The 17426-nt window shown below is 39.9% G+C and overlaps 1 non-coding gene across 1 annotated transcript; it reads left to right on the top strand.

Annotated features, from left to right (window-relative positions):
• Window positions 1–7394: 7394 nt before the first annotated feature.
• On the top strand, window positions 7395–7607 carry LOC133389872 (small nucleolar RNA U3). Its single transcript, XR_009764182.1, has one exon. It is a non-coding gene; the product is annotated as a small nucleolar RNA U3 (small nucleolar RNA).
• The last annotated feature ends 9819 nt before the right edge of the window (window positions 7608–17426 follow it).

Here is a 17426-nt window from a genome sequence, read left to right as displayed (position 1 = left end):
AATTGGTGTTACATTGGCTGCTTTCCAGTTTTCAGGTACAGGGATTGACTTTTAACGACAAGTTACATATTTTTAGAAGATCAGCCATTTCAGATTTGAGTTCTTTAAAGAACTCTCAGATGGATGGCATTTAGACCTGGCGGTTTATTAATTTTTGTTTTGTCAATAAGGTCAAGAACTTCATCCCTTCTTACCATTTTTTGCCTCAGTTCCTCAGACTTCCTTCCTGCAAAAGTTAGTTCAGGTACAGGAATCTGCCCTATATCTTACACTGTGAAGATAGATGCAAATAATTCATTTAATTTCTCTGCAATCTCCTTTTCCTTCTTGAGCACACATTTGACTCCCTTGTCATCCAAAGGTCCAACCAGCTCCCTAGTTGGTCACCTGCTACAAATGTATTTAAAGAGTTTTGTTGTTGGTCTTTAGCAGTGTGCTCCTCAATATATTTTTTTGCAGCCCTTATTGTGTGCTTGCCTTTCTTTTACAAATGTATTTTGGACAATACTTCCGTATTCTGAAAGAACCCTTCTTGCCTCTAATAGCTTCTTTTATCCTCAGAGCCTCCTTTCCTTTGTTATCATTAATTTTATTCAAATTTTCAAACAAAACAAAACAAAACAAAAAAGAAACAAATTAAACAATAAAATAAAATGTTGACTTCCAATTTGTCGCAGATCAGTTATAGGTCTATGATATATAACAAACCTGTCTCTTAATACATTACAAAATCACTTTCCTCCAGTAGTTATCTTAATTAATCATCAAATCTCATTAACATCACTTTATTCTTTCCGCAAAAAGTCAAAGAGAGGCTTCCACTCCTTGAGAAATATATCCATCGATCTTTCTCCAAATAAACACGTCAATTAATCCATCTCATCAAGTCTGCTAGGTCCAGTAATTTCAATAGCCATTCTTCCATTATCAGTGTTAATTCCATCTTCCAATTTCCATCCTTGCACCCATAATAATCTTGGTGTCATAGTCATAGTCATACAGTAAGAGTCTGATGGGAATTTCCTTCATCACAAATATTTCCTTGCCGTCAATTCTGAATGTGTTGCTGAAATATTGTTGTAAAGTCATATCTCTGTTCCTCTTTTTTACGAAATGCTCTAGCACATCTCTTGAGAGTTTTTCCATTGTCACATATCTGGAATTAATTCTATAAATTTTCTCTATTTCAAGTTCCATCAAATCATTCCAGTCCAGAAATTCCATGGAAACATTGATAGCTTTATCTCTGATATCTTCATCAATTTCTCCAGGGACAACACCGAATTCCAAACAGTAATCTTTATCTCCAGGATCCACAAACTCCAAATATTTTTCCAGTTCCACACTTGATATATCTGTTCCAATCTCCAGGACTTGCATCCTCCCTTTAATTTTTGCCATAAAGTCCAAATCTTTTTCCAATTCCACATTTGATATATCTGATCCAATCTCCAGAATTTGCTCCTTCCCTTTAATTTCTTTTTTTCATCTTCTATTACTTGTCCATCTGCTTCTTTTCTCATATAATCCTTTATTTCTTTCAACTCCTGTTTCACTTTACCAAATTCAGTTGCCATCTCTTGTCTACTCTGTCCCAGTTCTTGTTTCGTTATCTTAATCTCATCCATTATCTTCTGAAACATATCCAGAGGGGAAAACCCTTCCAGGGGTACATCCAGGGTCTCTGCCACTTCTTTGATTGTCATTCTTAAAGCCGAAAAAAAAACCCTTCAAATTTCCAATATAGCCACAATTCCCAAGCAAAGAGTAATTTGCTTCTTTTTCCAGCAATAAGGGAGTTAATATTCCAGGCCTGTTGACATCATCTGGCCAGCACAGTTCTTATCTCCCGCACGTCCAAGAATGCAAAACAAATTTGGTTCACAGCGCCGAACAATTAGTAACATACACGTACAGCAGATTCGTCTAAAGAAAGTAGTCCAAGAAAAAGTAGTCCCAGACATATATCAATCAAATAATCATCTAAATCAGATTTTCTCTTCGGGTAAGTTGCCCCTCATCCGTGTTAATCTTTATAGTTTCCAAATTCAGGCCAGCTTTTTGCCATAAAAAATAAGATAAGCTTTTTAAATTTTCTTTCCTCCTCCTTAATTCCTTGTATAAAAGAGAGAAGTGTAACTCACCGAGGTATCTTAATTGCTGATTCTTAAACAAATCTCTTTTACTGTAGTAATTTAAGCCAAATGATAAGATTAGACAGAAGAAAGCTCACCTGTTGTGGATCGTTTAAAAGAAAAACGTCTCGCTTTTTTCAGCCCAGCTTGCTGGAAGTCCTAACTCCGTCCTCGGCTGCTAGGTATGCCTTCTTTTCCCAGGGAATTCCTGATCAATTCCAGCCACCAACAGCCCAACGAAGTTTTTGTGGATAATCTCTTCGGTTCACCCTTGCCTGGGAGAACATTTATACCAGTCAAAGTTCCCTTTTGACTGATTTTAAACTGAAAAAAGCTTCCTCTGAGACAGAGCTCATCTCAGAGGCAGCCACAGGTGGAGCAATCCTTCCGGGAAGTCCTCAGAGCCTCCTTTCCCACAGTCACTAGAAGTTCCCATCTGGTTTCAGGTTCCTTAGTGTACATCATCAGTGTACATTTCCATTTTTTCTCTGAGGCCATGAGGTCTAAGGTAAAAAGATGAGGCCCTATTTGCAGAAGAGCCTTTTTTCGACTAAGATAGCCATTATTTCGTTAGCTCATACTAATTTTTAGACACACTGCCGTGGACTGAGCTAATTAGGCTGACCTAGCATTTGGGACACGAAGTTTCCCATGAAAAGACAGTAATTGTGAACAAGGGTTCTGTGAAAGACAGCTTACCCATCCACTACCATTCTTCTCAGTTCACATGGTGGGGCACTGGGGCCCAACAAGCTCAGCCAGCATTGCATGGAAACTGAATGTGTGCCCTAGAGCATTCCTCCATCCGCAGAATTTCCTGCAATGTTTAAGGGTTCCTTGGCAGACTAATAATGATGAAAGGATTCCCTGCAGGTACTTAGTTTGAAAGCCGCTGTCTCATACTTCTAGAATGAATAGTTTTTTTTAATCATTCAAAACCACACTAAATAATCAATATAGGAAGACCTAAGAAATCCAAGGGGAATCTAGACTACCTTTGACATCCTAATCAGAAATTAATCAAATGGGGTGACGAAAAGTAGTCAGTTTGGATTCTGTCACTCTTTCTGTTAGAAGCCTAAGCTATCTTATCTCTGAAGAGTGTAGCAAATTTGTCATGGCAGCCTGATGAAAACGCCAGCAATATAGCATTAATCAATCAGACTGCATATTGTCCACACCATTTTGTTTTTAGTTGAATGGTTTCTGCAGGTTTACATGACATTTCTTGACCTCTGTGGCCTTAGCACCTGTTCTACAGAAGACGAAAACCAGATTCCTTGTGAATTGCTATTCATTTTCCAATAATTTCAATGCCAACAAAATGTAATAGTCCCTAGGAAGTCAGCAAAATGCAGCTTGCTGGTAACAGAAGGCTTGATCAGCAGCCCCTACATGACTTAATTTTCATGTGCAGACTGCTATGCACATTACAGATTATTGTCATGTGTAATAACAAGTTTGATGGTTGTCATTCTGTATTAAAGAAGAGTGACATGGAAGGCAGGTGGTTAGAACATTTGACTACATTCAGAAGGCTTAGAATGGATCACAGATACTGGGCCCAGTATATGCTGCAAAGGTGCTAAAGCAGATGAAGACCTATGAGCAAACAGGATAGGAGACCAGCAGAAATCCCGTGCAAGTCTGGAAGATTAAGTACCAAAAATAAATATTTTAACTGTTTAAAAAGAAATGAAAAAATGGATCAAGAACCTGGGGTCTCTCAGCTCAAATCCCATTTCAGTCATAGATTTAGTCTTAGCGAGATTAACTGTCTATCAGCTCTTGTCTTTGCCTTTTGAAAAATTATGACAGCATTGTGCCTTGCAAGACTATGAGGGCAAACATGTTCAAACTGTAACATGGTTTGCACAATTAAAGTAGTCAATAAGACTACTAATAAAAATGGGCCGTGTGTTCATATCTAATTTCGGCTTGCTTCTGTAATCTACTTAGTTGCAAATGGGGACTCTGATGAGTTTGTATAGATATTTTATTTAATTTAATTTATTTATTTGTTTCATTTTGAGACCGCCCATAGCTAGTAGCTCTCTGGGCGGTGTACAAAACAGATTAAAAATACAATATTATAATAAAATCAATCACATATATCAACAACAATATTAAAATAAAACGTAGACATAAACTTTAACATTAAAAACATTAAAAAGCCTGGGAGTACAGCCAGGTCTTAACCTGGCGCCTAAAAGAAAGCACCGTAGGCGCCAGGCGTATCTCTTCATATTTTAACATGATGATAGCCATAACCTTTAAATAGAATAAAATCACAAAAGCCTCAAAGTCACATACTTGCACCTTGCACCTTCAGTAGCTGTCATATGGCAGTGTTGTCATGTGTAACACAGCTGTGTATTGAGGAACAGGATTGTGTCCTGCAATTTATCAGGGAACCAGCTGCTGATCTACACAATGACAAAGCAGCCTAATGTGCTCAAATTTTGTGTAGATCCTGGATTAATTTTGCCTTTCAACTAGCATTGCCTGTATTAGCTGCTTCCTCACATAAATGCACAGGTTGATAAGGAATTAAGAGCTGAACTAGCTGAGAGTGCAGGTGCAGAATCGCATGCCAGAATATTTTTCCCAATTTAAAATAATTCCCTACTGTTAGAAATACAGGAGAAATAGTCTAGCCTAGCTTGTTCTCTACTAAATAGATATGTTTAGTTTTGATGTGAGGGGAGCATCTAAACATGCAAATCCATTCCCACACCAGTATGAACCGGTACAGACCCAACTATTTACATGTTGATAAAGACAGTTAAGAAATCAGTGGGCAGAAAATGCAGTGTTTTTAAATAGACATAATTGTTGTAGGATCAGATGTTTGAGAGAGGATAGAAAAAGAAGAACCACTTCCCCTGCAGAAAAGGTTAGGATCACCGTTTTCTAGTAGGACATCTGCTGAACTTCTATCCCTCGTTTCTACTGGAAGTGTGGCAAGAGCAATTCCCATTTGGTTCTTATTGAATGCCTGAGGGGAGATAGAGAGAGCGTCCTCCAGCTGGCTAAGCTGCCTATCTTTATCTGTGCTCCTCTATTAGGGTTGCCAGGTTCTTGGCCTGAGACTGATCCTGTATCTTTAGGAGAAGAGAAAGACAGGCAAGTGCAGGTGTTCTTGCAACTCTGTAATGGGGAAAACCACAAGGTGGAATTCTCCCTCCCCCCTCCACAACTTTTAAAGATACAGAAGATCACAGAGATGGACCTCCCAGCCTCCCCCTACAGACTGTGCAGGCCTGCAGTGCCCGTCCACTCCACCTACCTCTCCTCCCTTTCTGTGAATGCCCTGCATTCTGTGCGCACAGCTGTCATCAACCAAGATGGCATCAGAGGCTTCTCTAAGGGTCTGATGCTGCTACTGACATCTTGATTGATGGCAGGCATATGCGCACATGCAGCATGCAGATGGAGGTGGGGGTATCAGCCTCTTAGAAAAGCCTCTGCCGCCATCTTGGTTGATGGCAGTGAACTGCGCCCAGTGCGCAGGGCATTCACAGCAAGAGAGAAGAGGTAGGTGGAGCGATCTGTGGGGAGGGGCTGGGAGCAGGTGGCCCGGGGCAGGCTGGCACCCAAGGGCCCAGTCACATCTGGTGCCGGCCCTGTGCTCATGCCTCAAGATACACCAACCGTAAAGTGAAGTATGGTGGTGACAGCATCATGCTGTGGGGATGCTTCTCATCAGCAGGGACTGGGCATCTTGTTAAAACTGAAGGAAGAATGGATGGAGCCAAATACAGGGAAATACCGCAAGAGAACCTGGTTCAGTCCACTAAAAAACAAGCTTGGGAGGAAATTCACTTTTCAGCAGGACAATGATCCCAAGCACAAGGCCAAAGCAACATTGGAGTGGCTCAAGAACAAAAAGGTGAATGTCCTACAGTGGCCCAGTCAAAATTCTGATCTCAATCCCATCGAGAATATGTGGCGCTCTTTGTAAATTGTGGTCCACAAACGATGTCCAACCAACCTGAACGACCTGGAATGAATCTGCCAAGAAGAATGGGCCAAAATCCCTGTGTGCAAAGCTGGTACATACCTACTCCAAAAGACTAAAAGCTGTTATTGCAGTGAAAGGAGGCTCTACCAAATATTAATGTGTGTGGTTTGAATACTTATGCAAGGAACATGTTTCAGTGTTTTTTTGTTTCTTACAAACATTTCCCAACGTAAAGCCAATGTCACCTTACAATAATTGATTTTGAGTTTCAGTGGTTCAAAATAAAATATCATACAGAATGAAATTACAATATACCATTTGTAATTCAGTAATATGAGAGCATTGGTCAGGAGTCTAAATACATTTGCAAGGCACTGTAATTAGAACTAGTTATGCCTTTCCTATCAACTATGTATTTCTATAAATAAAGTAGCTTTTCTTATTTTTCAAAGCTATCAAGTCTCAGTGATTTGAAAGCGGGTTAAGAGCCTGCCTCTTCAGGTAAATCACACAGCATACACAACTTAACTCCACTGAGCTTAAGCTAAATCACTGTTAAATTCTCTGCTAATGCACAGTAGTGTAGTGGCAAATTCAAAAGTGCAGGGTCCCTTCATGATAGTCATGCCACATTTCCCTCACAGCCCCTTTCCCCTCGTTTCCCTTGCTCTTTCTGTTGTCCCATGAGCATGAAAGGAGAGGCTATGTGTTAGCTATTGGGAAGAGTCTTCTGAGTGGCTGGCTTACCTCTTTTCATTCTGATTTGCTCCAATCAGCATGAAAGGACAAGGACTCTTCTCCCTTTTCATGCTGATTGGCTTTGACTCATACCTAGGGACCTGGCTGGGACCCTGCTCCCAAAAAAGTAACAGGTCTATGATGGGTGTACAACTACACCCCTGCTAATACATAAGAATTTCAGAATTAATTCTGGGATTCTTGTGATTAATTTATTGAAATTAATCTGGTTCTGATTATTCTACAGCCTTTATGAGTGCAGTGGACCTTGCTGCACATGCCTGCTGCATTGGTGAATCCTTCCAAATCTGTGATGATAAATGCTGGAGTCCCTGGCCCACTCAAGTTTGATTCTACAGAACTAGAAGAAGCTATGCAGAATTCAGTGACGTATTTATGTAGGAGAGATACTGGCCCTCATTTGCATCTTAAAGGCAGTTTGAGACTCAGTGCCGTAGCTGATCTATACATTAGCCAAAATGTGTTCTCTCAAATCCAAAAGCTAAACAGTGTACCAACCCCATGAGAAAGAATCAAAGTATTTTCTTCTGAGTAGCTGATCTATACATTAGCCAAAATGTGTTCTCTCAAATCCAAACGCTAAACAGTGTACCAACCCCATGAGAAAGAATCAAAGTATTTTCTTCTGAGTGTGAAGCAAGTAAGTAGTGTTGCACTTTTGCACTTGCTGTGCGCTTATTATTGATTATCATTCTTCCTTTTTTAAAAAAAATAAGAAGGCCAGAGGAAGTGAATACAAGCTGAGTGGCAAAACAACAGCAGCAATCTCCCCAAAAACCAACTGTACCAACCAAAGTGTCATATATTTGCTGTGTAAGTTTCACATTCTGAGAAATGGCGAGGTGTTATATCACTCGAAACCATATTTGGACTTAAGCCTCCAGGATGCATTTGTCTGAAAGTCTTAAGCCAAACTCCCTGGATTAGAGGAAAGTGTTAGATACCAATGAAGGTAATATGCGAGGCTTGGAATTAAGCCACAATATATCTGATGTGATCTATATGCAAGACATCCATATTCCTCTAGAGTGATTTCTTTTAATTGATTTGGCAGATATTAAGCCTCCAGAGTCATTGCACCCTTACTCTACCCTGAAAGGAAATATATTGTTCTTTTGTCATAAAATAGTAACCGTGTGTGTGTGTTGGAGGAGGGAAAGTAACAGTTAACAGCAGCAGCTAAAATGGATCAAATTTAGCTGTCAACCATGTTTCATGAGGAGTTTTGATAATAAGGCTAAACATAAATGGGCATAATTCTCACAAGGAAGTCTTGAATTGGCTTCTCTTTTCTAAAGTTGACTGAGCCAGTCTGAAGGGCTGCCAGCCATCTTTGTCCTAAGAGAAAGGGCTTGAGGAAGCTGTGAAACAGGGACATTAGAATCTTTTAAGAGTTTCCATGGATTTATGTGCAAAAACTCCATAACTGCTTCCTCTCTTAATAATAGGGCACCCATCATTGGCTTTCTATAAGATATCAAATGGGTTCCTTGGAAGAATTTCTTCCTCTTACAAGATGGAGATGGGCATTTAATTTCACCAACTGTAGACATGTTATGATTATTAAGTGCCATACATTTGTGTTTGATTCCTTGTTCTTAGCAAACAGTGTGCTGTGAGGAATGGCCTGTCTTGAATAAATGAGGGGAAAATATAAACCCTCAGCACAGAGGTGTGGTAAATAAATAAGAGTGAAAATGTGTGGTTATGTTTCATAACCACTAACTACAGAGCTGTGTTTGAATTACTGTTGTAAAATTGCACCATTGTTTCTGCCTCAAATCCCAGTTTTGGTTAATTTGTAATGGAGCATAGAAATTCACTGGTCTATGTCTTACCATTCAGTTCTACACTCCAGAGCTGTTAAAGAAAACATCAGTGCAAATTCATATAGATGTGGCCCACAGCTATTCAAATGCAAACCAAATATTAGAAGGAAGTGGTGTCCCTCCCACCACTAAAAATCATATTTTTATGTTCACATACTAACCTTTGGAATCCTTCTTGATGTCAGAGTGCGCACTTGGCATTGTCCCAATATAGGCCTGCTCAACTTGTGACTCAGTAAGCTGAACGCAGCCATATATTATGTATAAGAGGTTGGACAACCTCCCAGTTTCTGAAGTCCTTGGTTTAAAAGCAAACCCAGGATGTTTAGTGAATTCTTCATAGATAACTATGCTTCAGCTTGACAGCATTCAACTTGCTGGGTCGTAAGCTGTGCAGATATATAGTTTACACAACAATTATTCATTGGGTGATATCCGATTGTGGCATCCCATTAGCTCAATAGATTTCTGCTTGCACAAACAGGACTTCCCCTTCATTCCCTGCTCTCTATGTGCCCCCAAAATCTGCCATGGATGGTTGGTAGACCCACCAGAACAGATGGAAGATGAACAGGAATCTTGTCATATCTGCTGGCATGATGTTGAATCTCACGCATTGAGTGCATTCTGTTTTCTACACCGAACATGGGACAGAGATAAAGATTGCAGATGTCTGTGGAGAATAAGTGGAAAACTTTTCCCCATCTCCTGGTCCCATCTCATCTACATTTTTCAAGATCTGGCATCTAAAATGAATATTTAGCTTTCAGCTCCTAGTATCTCTAGCACAAATCATAATATCACTTAGAAGCAATATTATGAAACACATCCAGAACTTTGAAAAATGTATTTAAAAATTGGGATCAGCCATTGCCTCTCCATCCCAGAAACCTAGATATAACCTGATATCTGCAAGCACCTAACATAGACTAATTCATTCACTCTGCAATCTCTGTCTTGGTACTTAGTCTAAATGCAGACCCTGTGGCTTCAACATGCAGCCTGATTCTTCCATTTTTTGTTTTTCACCTCACCCTCCCACCTCCTGCTTTGTGTTATGTGTAGCTTGATTAATATGTCTGGATAATTTGAAAGCATGTTCATTATTTTGTGAAATGTTGGTTGGTCCAAATAAAGGTATAGTCCAACAGTGAATTTTCTTGTGGACCAACACAACTGCCTTTGTTTTTTATTCAGAGTTTTGTGACTGGAGATGAGAAAGGCTGCAATCCTGTGCACACCTACCTGAGAGCATGCCCTGCTGGGTACACTGGGACTTATTTTCAAATACTATAAGTGTTGTCAGAACCAGTGCCTTGCACATTTATTTCACTGGGGCTGTTGTCTGGTCTTCGACCATATCAAGAGAAGGGCATGGGGCCTGTGTTGTCTACAGCAGAGCATGTTGTCTAACCAGTTGTAAATGTTAAAGTCTACATTTCTCATATAATACATTATGTTTAGAACAGCATAGGACCACACATATGACTCAAGGGCAGAGGACAAGAAAAGCCCTTTCTCTATATCAGGGTAAATTGATATGATGTATTGAAAGGGGGGAGGGATCTCTATATGGCAACCTTTTTGTCATTTTTCTGTAGGGGAGCATTCTTGTCAATGTGTCCCCTTGTAGCATGAATGCAAACCCATATAGTGTCCATGTAAGCACGTGGTAATTCAGCCACCTGCATCATCTTGTCAAGTGGTGAGGAGACTTTTACTGCAGGGATGTGGAAAGATTACCCTTATCACTGGTCAGGGTAATATAAATGGCCAGCTTATCATGTGGATACGTGCCCACTGTACTAATTTACTGCTCAATGAATCGCCATCTGTACTTACTCATGTAATGATTACAAATAACCATTTCTCCACACATTTTCTGATCCATGGTAGAATTCTCCTTACCATTTGGCCGGGTGATATATAATTCTATGCACACTGTTGTAAGCTACTCCATGGTTAAACAATACCCAGTTTTTAACCACACTTAGATCCAATTCAACAGCTCATAGGTCAGTGGGGAAAACAATAGCAGTTACTCACATGAGACGCCTGTGTGTACAAACTGAAACTTGCAAATTGGTCAGTACTTACCACCAGTATTGTGTAGCACTTATACAGCACCAACAGTATGTTCTGTGCTATCCTGAAGTTACTTTACATGATTCTGTTCTAAAAGGAGTGAAGTGCTAGTCAGGGCATAAAATAGAATCACAACATTTTCATCAGCTTGCTGAAAATCTGCCTATTTTCTGAACTATTGGTACATCATGGGTCATAAGATGTATTGAAAGTGGCAGGAATTGTAAAGGAACTCAGAAGGCCTCCTGACAATGCTCTGCCTAGCTTAACTGCTGTCAGTCTCCTACTTTCATGAGCCTAAACTTTCTGCTATCCCCAAAGAAAGATAAATAAGAGCAAAGTCACTTTACCCCTCCAGACACAGGCTGAGGAAATAATTTCAAATTAAATATATCATTGCAGGCAGGAACAGAAATTGTATGTTTTTTTTCTGGTGAAAGTGATCTCCTAGTTGACAAAATATGTGACTGGCTTCCTTCCAGCCCATCAATTAAGGATCCTTTTGAAATGTCACAACTGAGAGAAGTCATAGCAACTTCTTTTCCTCTGGTGGCACATCAGCCATATAGTAATTCTTGTGAAGCTCTTAAAAAGGACACGCGTGATCCATAAACTGCTTCTACCAATTTACTATAATGCATAAATGGCATATATGTATTTACATTGTTCAGTATGTACACTGGATAGTGTGCAATCATCCCTCAAAATCAGGGAATAAAGATCATGTGTACTGGGCATATGCAAACTGGAATGTATGCTCATACATGTCATTCATACATTACAGAAACTACAAGCTGGTAAGACCAACCAAAGGAGGTCCTGTTACGTCAACCATTCATTTGGTATACACAGGTTGCCAAGCTTCTGTGTAGGCTTGGAGGCTCTGGTGTAGGGCCAGCCCTACCACTAGGTAGATTGAAGCCGCTGCCGCAAGTGGCAGTTGCTGGAGGAAGGTGGTAAGGTGCTAGAGAAAGAAAGTTGTATTCAAAGTAGTGCTAAGGTGAACATTCCATTAGTGCAAGGGGTTCTCCTTGTGCAGTGGGACGTTCTCCCCCTCTTTTCCTCCTGTGTGCCCTTAAATCTACTTTGAGGATGGTGCAGGGTGTGTGGGGGAGGGAGAGAAAGGGGGAACCCCATTGTGCTAGCACATGGATTTAGTTGAATACCTCCCAGAGTTGTGTGTGACTCTAAGGCCCTTTAAGCTAACCTGCTGTCCCCAGGTGGTGGTGGAGAATGCTGTCTCATTGCCAGAAACAGGGGTGTAGTGGTCCAGGATATTGAGGAGTCTTAGACCCTTAACGTTTTTGGGAGCAGGGTCCCAGTAGGGTCCCTATATCTGCAGCATCCCTCAAGCCAATCAGCATGAAAGGGTTAACCACTGAGAAGAGTCTTCTAACATGCTTCTTTGTCCTTTCCTGCTGATTGGAAGCAATCAGAGTGAGAGGAGGTGAGTCAGCCACAGAGGACACTCTTTTCAGTAGCTAACACTCTCCCCTTTCATGCTTATTGGCTCCTAGGGACATCTAGTTGTACACCGCCCTGAGAGTCCAGTTGGCTTCTGTACTGGAATAGGGGGTGCAATCTTGTCCATCCCCTCAGGCAGCAACATGTCTTGGGGCAGCCCTGCCTGGGCGACAAAAGGTAGCATATGTTCTTTTATTTTAATGAATATCCTTTTTTTCTTTTACATATGTGCATTTTTATTTTAGATGCATCAGGCTGTTGATCAATGATCAACAACAGTTTTCCTGTCCTTTTAGCTAAAACCTCCAGAATTCCTGCTAACCTTACCCTGTGAACAAACAACAAACATCCTCATAAATTGTGCAAAGAGTTTCAAATGCTGCTGTACGTCTAATATATGGGAGGATTCCAGTGTTATTTCAGAGGAATACCTTTTTCAATAGGGCGATGGATATACAAAGGGGCATTTAAAACATTTTCAAATTAGTGTTCCTTGCATCCAAAGAAGAGAACTTTGGTTTGCCTGCATAAATTACCTGTGAACACATTTCAAAAATCTATGTTTAATGTTAACAATTAACATTTAAAAAAAAAATCTTCAAGGAGAAGAAATGCAGTATATTAAAGAGGAGCATATTAGAAACAGAACAGCTAAGGCTCCATCAGTAGTCCCATTACTGCCCTTATTTCTCAAGGTCTTATAAATCACTTAAAACATTTCAGATTAGGCTAAGGCGTCAGGATGGAATATGTGGTTTTGGCAAAGCAGATCCATTGGAACCTTTGATTATAGATTATCCATAAAATAGTTTCAACCTTCATATACATCCGAAAAGTTTAACTATCACAGAACTAGGCATCATTTTAGCATAGTATTTGATGCTCACAGGAAAACTTTTAGGCATGAAGAAAACTTTTTCACTGGCTGTTCCACAGCTATGGAACTCTCTTCAGCTGTAAATTCACCTAAAGGCTGATCTATTTATGCTAGCAATTTGTGAAATGTTTCAGATTAATTTTTTCAAAAGATTCACAAAAGATGATAGGAAAGCAAGCATTGCAAGAGTGGAAAAAACACACCAAAGGATGGCTAAAATATGTAAAGCCTTCCCATGTTCTTGGATCATAATCTATGAGTGTGGGATGGGTTGATCATGGGGGTGGTATAGATAAGGAGCTACATGTATACACCTCTAGATTATGGATTTAAGTTTTATTCCTGAGTGAATCAACTAGAGTTAAATAATGTGAGGGTGTAATCACCCTCTAGGTTATCTCCTCTAGAGGACAGTCCCCCCCTTATAATGTAGTATCTGTACATCAAACATTGCGATAGTTAGCTTTCAATTTAATCTAACATTAATCTAACTCACAATTTTATGGTTTAATATATTTTGAATGTATGTTACAGGCCAGGTAGAAGTTTATAAATTAAACTAATTAACAGTGTAATGGGGATGTGTGAGAGAGCATGAAAGGTACTTCTTGAAAGCTGAAACAGAATAAAAGTGTCAGAGGGAATTGTAAATTTATTGTCCAAATGGCCATGTCATATGTTGCACGTTACAATCCTTATCCATTTTAAACACTGATCTTTAAGCAAGGTGAATCATAAATCTGAATATTCCTTAATGTACTGTTTATATTGGCCCCACTAGGGATTCAAAGAGACAGTTACTTTAAAAATGTGCTGCTAAGTTAGGTAGGTATATAAAATAGCTAAGCTATTGTGAGGTGCTTGGACAATTATAAGCAGTTGGTCACTAAGAGTATCATGGTGCCATGACTCATGAAAAGAGGGCATGGAAATTTGATTGCACCTCTGTTGTTCAAAGGCACATAGTCACCATAGTTGAATACATTTAGCTCAACAAATACAGTTCTTTCCTAGCTTCAAAAATGATGACAACATAAATGTGGGAAGTCCAATTTGGAAGTTTAATCCCTCATGTGATTATAATTGGGTGAGTGGGAGTGTGGGGCCATGCTGGCTACCTCTGCCCCCTCTGTCACATCCAGTCCTTCCACTCTCCACACATTGGAGGAGAAGGTCTGAAGCAGGAAGCCTGCTCTAATGCACAAGAGCCCTATATTATGTAGAACCAGGAAGCCTCTGTGCTTAAAGCAAGCTCCCCTCCTCAGACCTCCACCCATGCATTGTACATTCAGGAACCAACAGTGCAACAGAGCCCAAGTGGTAATTAAAAACTGGGCTGGTATAAATATAACAATCCATGGTCTGATCCTGATTTAAGAAATGGATATTTCAGACTCAAAATACTGTATTAGTACTTTTCCAGGGAACTACTTCTCAGCACTACATTTATTGATAATGATTACGAGATAAGTGGGTGACATTCCTACTCAAACAGTTCCCTTTGTTACACGTATACAGGGCAAACCATTTCCTTCTTGACTTATAAAGGTTCCTGTAATAATGCCTGAGGTCCCTGGCAGTACATTTAAAAGCATTTCCTACAATGTACATTTAGCATATGGGACTCACTGATACAGGACATCATTATGTCAGTTAGCTTTAAAAAAAAGTTCTCTAAATGCTGAGATAAAACTACCCTGGACTGAATGTTCAAAAATCATTCTGTGGGAAAATAGGAGTTTTGTTGGAGTTGTGTTGATCAATTGGCTGGACTACTAGATGGTTGGTACAAAAGCTGAAAGTGTACACTCACTTTTCAAATATGACATTCCTTTGACTACCAGGTACTGTGGCTTAGTAATAGGGGACGGCATGTGGATCTCTCAAAAACATGTGCTTGGACACTGAAAGAAGGGAAGGTGTTTAGCTAAAGGAGTAATTGCCACTGAAGAAAATGACTATTTTTATGTTTTGCCATTAGAAGACAGATCTGTCTGTTGAATGTGGGTCTGCCCTGGTCTTGCATATACTGTGTGGGTGTGTATTTGTACCCATGTACATGTACACACATGAACATCTATGATTTTAAGAGCAAGAGAGGGTTGAGGAGTGCTGAACTCTTCCCCTGCCCACCACTTAGCTCCCTGCAGCCCCTTCCCCCAATCAACATTATATTCTAGTATGGGAGCCCGCTGGAGGGAAAAATGATGGCAGGGGACAAACTCCAGGGAGGTAAGCTGTGGGCAGGGTGAGTACTTAACACACCTCACCCACACATCCCTTTTGCTCTTAAAATCAGCTTATAGTGATTGAGGGAGGTCCACATTTAAAAGACATGCTGCTGTCATGTTTGACCATTTAATTCAGTTGTCAATGTCAATGTACTGCCTTCAAGTCGATTCCGACTTATGGCAACCCTATGACTAGGGTTTTCATGAGGCTGAGAGGCAGTGACTGGCCCAAGGTCACCCAGTGCGCTTCATGGCTATGTGGGGATTCGAACCCTGGTCTCCCAGGTCGTAGTCCAACACCTTAACCACCACACCACACTGGCTCTCTTTAATTCAGTTACCCACCTGAAAAAAATCATACCAAGAACAGTTTTCCAAGCTTGTTTCTGTATTCTGTTTTACACAGTTTAAGAGTCTTATTACATTCCTGCAAATAAGGGCAACAACAGTAGTTAACAGGTAATTATCAGGAAAAAGTTTAACCACAGTAGCTTGGATCCCACCTACCAGTTGTCAACAATAAGCTTGGAGGCTCCACAGGCTATTGGACAAACAGTCCACAGTGATCCCCATTCAGCACTCTTAATGTAAATAAACAAGCCTGTGTTGAGTGGATAAACAAAAGCCTTCCTGTAAGTGATCACAGAGAAGAGAGTGTGTGAGAGAAATTGAGAGGCAGTAACACTATTAGAACAACAAGAAGTGATTAACATTCTAAGATTCCCAAGATATCATCTATGCTTCTACTTTCTTCTGATCACTTGATAAGCTGCATGCCATTTGTGAATTTGGAAGGCTGTTATAAGGAAAAGGTTGCCCGTTTTTACTTGGTAGAGGCTCTAAGACTTTAACAGCTGGAGGCAGTATGCAGCTCAGTCCCAGTTGCTGGGGGTCATAAATGGGGAGAGTGCTATCACACTCATGACCTGTTTGTGGGCTTCCCATAGGCATCAGATTGGCCACTGTGAGCACAGGATGCAGAACTGAATGGGCCTTTAGTTTGACCCAGCAGGGCTCTTCTTATGTTCTTAAGTGTAGCATTTCCAACCTTGGAGACCTATTGGAGACATCGCACCTGTTGAATTTCTTACCATCTGTTAAAGGCAAAGCATCTCTGTCAAGAAGATGCAAACCCACTACACTTTATGTGACCCTAACTTTATTTTTGCTTTGGATACCATATATTTCTCTAGTTGATATACCATAGCCAAAAATGTAGCCTTCATTGAGAAGTTACTGATATTGACATACCTTCTTTTTTCTGCTCTACTACTTTAAGAAAAAGCATAAATGTAACTGAAAACAATTTTTATTGATTTTAATGGGCCTTGCTTACAAGTATGTTTTGGATCAGGATGCTCTTTTTATATGCTTCCTTTATGATCTCTCTCCCTTCCTTTTTTCATTGGAAGCAAGGCATGGAAGGATTTGTCAATTTTGGTTCTCTGTTTCTCTTTTTTCCATTCTTAAATTCAGTTCTTCACATTTCTTCAGCAATTTGTAATTTTTTTAAAACAAAAAAAAAATCCACATGAAAATTCTTCAGTATTTTAGTGCAAGTGCAGTTTTCTCCTAATAAACACATTTTTGTATGCAGTTTTGACTAATGTACACATTTTTGTATTCAATTTCTCTTAATACAATGCATTTTTGTATGTTATTTTCACTCATATATTCATTTTCCTCACATTGGCCTAATACATGCATTTTTATAAACATTAGTTGGAGATCTGTATCACAAAATTCTGAAGAGTGTGAATTTTGAAAGTGGCTGTGTGTTGGTTCTCCTATTGTTTTGGAAAGTGCAAATTTGATAAATTTAGCTTTATATGTAAACTGAATCAATTTCTGCCCACCCCTACTGGAAGCTTATTGTGTCCCTTGTAACTTAGAAACCCGTCTGTGTGGGCATTCTGTGCCACCATCATGTTTGTCTCTGAGAATCACGTAGATCCAGGATGGTCAGCATATGGCCCAAGACCACATGACTTCTCTCAGTATCTGATTTCTAAAAGGGGAGGTGGTAGATGATGCACCTTTCTATCAAAAGCCCTTCCATCCAATATATTGGTGTTGGCTCTG

The sequence above is a fragment of the Rhineura floridana genome, chromosome 7 (assembly GCF_030035675.1).
Source record: "Rhineura floridana isolate rRhiFlo1 chromosome 7, rRhiFlo1.hap2, whole genome shotgun sequence".
Taxonomy (NCBI): Eukaryota; Metazoa; Chordata; class Lepidosauria; order Squamata; family Rhineuridae; genus Rhineura; species Rhineura floridana.
The sequence above is the reverse complement of the archived record's forward strand: the minus strand, read 5'-3'. Positions and strand labels throughout refer to the sequence as shown.